Here is a 7047-nt window from a genome sequence, read left to right on the forward strand (position 1 = left end):
GGGGGGGGGACCTGCGCCCCCTACGGATGGGCCCCACGCCCCTGACCCCCACCAGTCGCCCAATGAGGTCAGAGCTAGCTGAGCCTCGGGGTGCTCACGTGTGATGAGACACTGAGGCCCTAGAGAAGGTCCAGGGCGGCCAGGCCAGGAGAGAGGAGGCGGCAGCACTGCGACCCAGCCCTGGTCTGTGGGACGGGGTGACCTCTGACCTCTGTTCCAAACACACATGGCCAGCCAGGCTGCAGACCCCTCCCAGGGCCTGCCCGGTCGCTGGAGCCACTGGATCCCCAGGTCTGGCAGGTGCAGGGCGCTCTCTGCTGCCCGGACCAGCTCATCCATCCACAGGGACAGCAGGCCAGACCTGTCAGCAAACGCTCCTGTGTCACCCGCTCGGAAGCCCAAGGAGGTAATAGCTACCGTGGCGACTTCTACGCTCTGGATGGCGGCTCAGAGAGGCCAAGTGACTTCCTCAAAGCCACACAGCCACTAGGCAGGAGAGCTGGGCGGGCGCAGAACCACTTCTGTCTAACACAAGGCCTCCCACCGTGGGGACCCCAGGCTCTGCGGCGGCCTCTGCTCAGGCTGCCATCCTTCCCCCACGGCTGCTCCAGCTGACAGCCTCACCCCGGGTCTGAGGAGCTGAGGCCTCAGGCCACAGTGGTGGACACGGCTCCTGCCTGGTCCAGGAGCCAGTGGTGGTGGGAACCGCGTGGACTGTGCCAGGGAGACAGCTCAGCCCTAGACTCCTGGGCCTTCCAGGGGGAGGTGGCCAGGTCTGGGGCACGCCGATGCCAGCAGCAGGCCACCGGATCACCAGGGGCAGGTCTGTGTGGCCGGGAGGCCTTGAGGGACGTCCAGCCGGTCATGGCTGCCCCAGGTGGGGCTCTGAGCAGCTCGAGGCCTGCGGGGGACAGAATCGCAAGAGTCGAAGGCCAGAGGAGCCCAGCCTGGCACACTGCTCCCAGCAGCTGGGCAGCCCCCCACCTGGCCAGCTCGCAGACAGGTGGGCGTGTCACAGTGACCACTGGGATCTCTGCCTGGGCTGGGCGCCTGGGCCGCACCCAGACTGTGCTGCACAGTCCTGGGAACCTCTCTTCTACTGGTCTTCCTCCTAAAGCCACAGCGAAAATCAACAGGTCACATTCGCAGCCACTCCCCCACTTCTCAGAGCTGGAAACTGGTACTCGGAGCAAAGTCACCTGTGCAGAGTCCCCTGAAGCCAAGGAGCAGAGACACAGCGGGCGGCTCTGTGTGCACACGTGTGTGCATACGTATGCGTGCATGAGATGCCAAGGGTGGGGGGAGTACCTCGCGGGCGCTTGGTGAACACACCGCCACAGAGAAAGGCCGAGAAGAGGACCCACAGTAGCAGCCCCGGCACCACAAACTTGCCAAACGTCCAGCGACCCTCCGCACACCCAAGGCAAGATGGTTACAGGGCTCTGTGGTCTTTAAGGACTCGGTTTAAGAAACGTGGGGGACTTCCCTGGTGGCGCAGTGGTTAGGGCTCTGCACGTCCACTGCAGGGGGCCCGGGTGTGATCCCTCATCGGGGAACTAAGATCCCGCAAGCCGTGTAGTGTGACCGAAAAAAAAAAGAAAGGAAGAAAGAAAAATAAGTGAGGGACAAGATTCTCAACCAGCAACGTGCGGCCCCGTATGGCTCCTGTTCAACGGGTGCACACAGATCAGACAGAAAGGAAATTAGATTTGCTTTGCTGGAAGAGGCTTTAGCAAGCAAGGAGGCCGGCTCCCCCGTTTTATAGATGGGAAAACTGAGGCTGAGACTCGTCCCAGGTCACAAAACACCTTGTGGGCCAGGATGAGATAGATGGTAAAGACAATAATTAAGACTACGTTGGTCGGACGCCCAGGTTGGCCAGTGGGGGTCCCAGGCATCGCTGGGAGGGAAAGGGGAGAGAGGCACTAGGGTCCCCTCCCTGAGCCAGCCTAGGCGATTTCAGCACTGGAGACTGGGAGTGAGGCAGGCCCAGCAGGCTGGACCCAGAGACCCCGAGGGGAGGGGGAGCTGTCCCGAGCCCGGCGTCTCCAGGGCCCGCCGACCACAGCGCTTGTGCACACAGCCTCCCGGCACCCGGCAGGCTTGGCGCACCAGCAGGACCTGAGCTGGGAGCTTTTAGGGAGGCAGCTAACACATGACCCGAGGGCCAAGAGTCATCGCGAAGTGCCCCCGGATGGAGCGGGACACCCCATGCCAGGTCCCCCGAGGCTCTGGGCCTCAGGTTTCAGCAACGTCCGGAGGAGGCCAGGACAAGGCCAAGAAAGCGCGGACTAGTCGGATCAATGGAGGGGGCACCGAGGAGGAGCTCAGCGTCCCCCTCCCTCGGGAGGCCTCCCAGGCGGCAGGACCCCTTCACAGGGACGAGCAGAGTAATCAAGTGCTTACTACCTGCCAGGCGCTAAGAGCTCGAGTACCTCACGTAATCCCTTATTATGACTTTCTGGATGAGGAAACTGAAGGTCAGAAAGCTTGAGTCACTTACCCAGGGTCACACAGCCTTTCAGGAGTGAGCTCCTAGTCTGGGGGGGTAGGAGAGAACTCAACCCCCCCATTCCCCTAGGCCCCAAGGGCAGACTGTGGACATGACACTGTGTTCCAAGCCTCGGTCCTCAGGGTCCCTGCAATGCCACATGGTGATAAGACACAAATAACCCCAATCTGAGCACATGAAAGCAGAGGTAAGACCCTCACCAGCACTCCTGATCTATGGCCATTCAGGCCCTGCTTGGAACATCCAGGGACAGGGCACTCACTACCTCATGGTCAAGTCCTTCCAAGTCCATGGTCTCTCGGAAGAATCCTTAAAAATCACTTGCTTCAGGGAAAGCCAGCGTGCAGCCACATACACCTCCCCCCGAGCCCATGCCCAAGGCAGACATACTAATCCGTCACAGAGCGTTTTCTCACTGCACCCTGCGGTGGCCTCAGCATCCTTATCCAGTTACTACCCATCAGACTTAGCACAAGAGCTTGCAAAATCCAATCCTTCATCTGCAGGTGGGAAGACGGAGGCTCCAAGAAGGGCGCCCTTGCTCAGTCACACAGGAAGTGAGAGGCATGGGCCAGGCCTGGAGGGTGCACTGCAGTGAGACGGGGCAGCTCAGGGGCGGCAGGCTCCAAGGACTGGGGCGCAGAGGTGGGGGGGGGGGCACTCCTGGTGGGGAGGGGAGAACAGGCTGGCACCCCAAGGTCCAGTGAGGAGGTTGAGGCTGGCTGAGGAGAGCCAAGAGCTGGTCTGGACAGGAGGTGGAGGGTTAGAGGGCCGACACTTCTGTTCTCACACTCTGGGGAGACAACCGCCGTCTCCTGTGCCCGCCCACCTTTCCCAGACACATTCCCTCCCCCTCCCCAAAACATTCAGCCGGCCTCGGTCACCCGTGGCCTGCAAACGTTTGGGGTCAACACCGTGCAGGCCTTCTGGGCCAGGCCCCTGCCAGGCCCCTGTGAGGCCGGAGGAGAGACGTGTCGCGTTGTGCTGGGCATGGGAATGGCCGGTGCTTGGCTGTCCCCGGGCCCTCACCACTTCGAGGCCCACCTGCCCAGCTTCCAACCACCAACACCAGTCTTTCCACCCGAAAGCTTGCTCTGCCCGTGCACTGGCATGCCAGGGAGTTAGTGCCCCAGGAGCAGCTGCCTACCACGACGGGCATACTCAGGGCACCTGCTCTACTCGGCCTCCCAAGGCCCATCAGCTCCTGGGGCCCCCTCAAAGGCCACGTGGCCAACGTGCTCCCCCGCTCCTCCAAAGCTTCCCCGCCTTCCCTCCACTCGTCCCCCTCATGGGGTCACCGGGCAGTCCAACCATTTCCCCAGTTAGCCCAGCCACAAGCCTGGCCTCCTCCCTGTCCTTTAGCCCCCAGACCCACTCCCTTCCCAGGTCCTGTGTACTTTAGCCCCTGAATGATCGAAGCTGTCTGCGCACAGACACCTGCCGTCCAGGCCATTCCTATCTACACAGCAACAGGCTCCTGAGGGTTTTCCTGTGGCAAGCCTTGCCCCCTGTGGTCCAACCTCCCAATCACAGCCAATGGGAATGCTGGAAATCCCCCCATCAGTCAGGAATCAGCAGAAGCCCACCGCTTTCACGAAGCCCTTTTACATATTCTCTGGCCCTGGGCTTCTCCTGTCAGGACCAGAAGCTACTTTCCACCTTGTGTGAGAGTTGGCCTTGCCTGGGCCCCATCTCGGGTCAACCTCAGAGGTCCAGAGAGGCTGGTGCAGGCCTGGCACAGCGGGGGCACCCAGGAAATGCTCAGTGTTCAGACAAAGACGAGGGAATAAGCTGCTGAACAGAGGGATGGATGAGGGGACGGTTACACGTACAGGTGGGGGGTCAAGCGTGTGGATGGATGAACAGGGCTGACGGCCGGGGATGGATGGATAGGGGGTGACTAGAGGCATGGTTCGTTTAGGTGGGTGAAAACTGCTTAGATGAGTTGGGCGAATGGATTAGTGAATGGATGAATAGATGGATGGACGAGTGGATGGATGGATGGGTGGGTGGGTGGGTGGGTGGGTGGATGGATGGATGGATGGATGGGTGGGTGGATGGATGGACAGACGGACGGACGGGTGAGTGAATGGACGGACAAGTGGATGGATGGATGGATGGATGGATGGGTAGATGGATGGACAGACAGACGGATGAGTGAATGGATGGATGAGTGGATGAATAGATGGATGGACGAGTGGATGGGTGGATGGACAGACGGACAGACGGGTGAGTGAATGGACGGATGAGTGGATGGATGGATGGATTGAGTGGATGGATGGATGGGTGGGTGGGTGGATGGGTGGGTGGATGGATGGATGGATGGATGGGTGGATGGATAGATTGGGTGGGTGGATGGACAGATGTATAGATGGATGGGTAGGTGGGTGGCTGCATGGCTGGGGGGATGAATGGATGGAAAGATGGCTGGCTGGGTTGGGTGGGTGGGTGGACAGTTAGATGGATGGGGGGATGTGTGGAACTAATGGATGGAAAATGGGTGAATGAGAAGTCGAACAGGCGGGTGGATGGGTGCGCGGGTAGGTGGACACAGAGACTAGTGGGTGGGTGGAGGCACAGATGAGCATGACTGCGTGGACAGGCGCATATCCGTGACCTTAATCTTACCTCTGGAATCCTATCTTCTAAGTAACGGTGCTCACCAGGCAAGTGACTGTCTTCGAGGCTGCACTAGCAGAGGCTGCCATTTCCCAGGCGCCAGCTGGAGAGGATTCAGCGGCTGGAAGACCCTAAAGTTAACAGAGCACAGTTATCACTCTCCTTGGGGGAGCTCAACAGTCATAAACCTCCACACAAACCCCCATTTCTGCTTGCTTTGTCCCCCGGACCCTCCCAGGACCCCAGGGGAGGTAGAGGGGGCCTCCAGCCCATCCCAATGCCCCAAAGCTTCACAGCCCGTGAGCCTGTCCATAACAACCCTTCAGAACCAGAGAAGGGCAGAACAAGGTGGGCCCCCAGAGAAAATGACCGCTGGTAGCTACTGAGTGCCCGCTGCATGCCAGACACTTGGTAGTTGCTTCACGGACGTCAACTCAGGTAAGCCTCATGACAGCCCCAAGAAGTTGGACCCACTGCTGTTCCCGTTCCAGAGGCGTGGGCACTGTGGGAACTCTCCTCAGGCCACAGAGGACCTCGGGGCCCAGCCTGTGCGCCTGGCCACCTGCAGAGCCTTCCCCACGCCCCCCACAGGCCCCGCTGTGGGCGGACGGCCCCCGCCATCCATGGCAGTGCGCTGTGAGGTCAGGGCAGAGAGCAGCGGGAAGGGGCTCCGGAGCCTCGGAGGTGAGCCAGCCCGAGATGCCCCGTCACCTCTGCCCTCCCGGCCACGGCGTCCATGCAGGTCACCCTCTTGCAGCCGACGCCGGCGGGAGTCCACCGTGGCACTGGATTTTCCGGCTGGGAGTAAGGGAACTGCTGTGAGTCGGGCCACATCACAAGCCTCCTGGGGCAGCGCCAGCAGTGGGTTCAGAAGCACACGGACCTGGGGCCCAGTCGCAGCTCCGCCCCTCACGAGCTGTGTGGCCTTGGGTGCGTCACTTCCCGGCTCAGGGCTTCCGCTCGCTCTGGTCGCGGTGGCCTGGCTGGTCCGTCTTCACTCCAGGCTCCCACCGCAAGACGCCCAGTCCTCAGGCCCTGCTTCCCCACCCTCGTTGCTCCTAGAGCGGCAGCCAGCGGCCCTGCCGTCGGCCGCTCTCAGCCGTTTCCTTCTAAAGCCAATGGAGGCTCCATCCCAGACCCCATCGCGCAGGTGGACTCCCCACGGCGAGGACCTGTTCCCGGGTCACTGACCTTGTCCTTGCCCTGGATTGGACACCCACTGTGCCCGGCCCTGTGTGCTGGGCTCTCGGCTTCAGTCATTCCAACCTGCGCAGCCCACCCTGAGGGACAGACGGGGAAACTGAGGCTGAGGGAGGTGAGGTCACTCGTGCCGGGTCTCCAAGAGCAGAGGAGGTGTCATAGGGCCGTGGGGAGGGAAGGGGCCGGTAAGCAGGGGAGCACCTGCCCTCCCCGCTTCCCGTGGTCACTCAGCCCGCCTGCCCCAAGCCCTCTCAGCCTCTGACTCCCTGCTTCCTGGAAGGGGCTTTCTCCTAGGAGGGAAGCAAAACCAGCTCCACTCTACACAGCAGGAAATGGAGGCTCAGATCAGAGAAGGGCCTTGCCCAAGGTCACAAAGCCACAGAGTGGGTGGCAGCTTGGAGACAAGAGCCCAGGATCTGACACCCCGTCCAGCGCTCCCCCTGCCCCTGCAGTGGCCATGGCCCACGAGACGTGACCCCCAACTCTCTGAAGCTCACCAAACACTTTCCTGGGTGGCAGTCACAGTCCTGGACAGGGGAGGCCAGAGCAGGGGCAAGGTCTGCAGGTGACAGGGGTGACTGGATGTGACAGTGAGACTGTCCCTCAGCCTCCCAGCAAGGGCCGTCCTGTCAGCCAGGGGCGAGGCACTTCCCTTTCCTGCCCGGCCTCCCCAAGGATGTGCCTGTGAAATTCAACCTGGGGGGCGGGGGGGGGGG

At 61.4% G+C, this 7047-nt stretch overlaps 1 protein-coding gene across 1 annotated transcript in view; it reads right to left on the bottom strand.

Annotated features, from left to right (window-relative positions):
- KCNJ12 (potassium inwardly rectifying channel subfamily J member 12) overlaps positions 1-7047 on the bottom strand; it is a 34656-nt gene that overhangs the window by 3012 nt on the left and 24597 nt on the right. The window contains exon 2 of the mRNA XM_007448359.1: positions 5141-5262. The gene's annotated coding sequence lies outside the window, so the exon portion shown is untranslated. The remainder of the gene's footprint in view (positions 1-5140; positions 5263-7047) is intronic.

The sequence above is a fragment of the Lipotes vexillifer genome, unplaced genomic scaffold, assembly GCF_000442215.2.
Source record: "Lipotes vexillifer unplaced genomic scaffold, Lipotes_vexillifer_v1.1 scaffold533, whole genome shotgun sequence".
Classification (NCBI taxonomy): domain Eukaryota; kingdom Metazoa; phylum Chordata; class Mammalia; order Artiodactyla; family Lipotidae; genus Lipotes; species Lipotes vexillifer.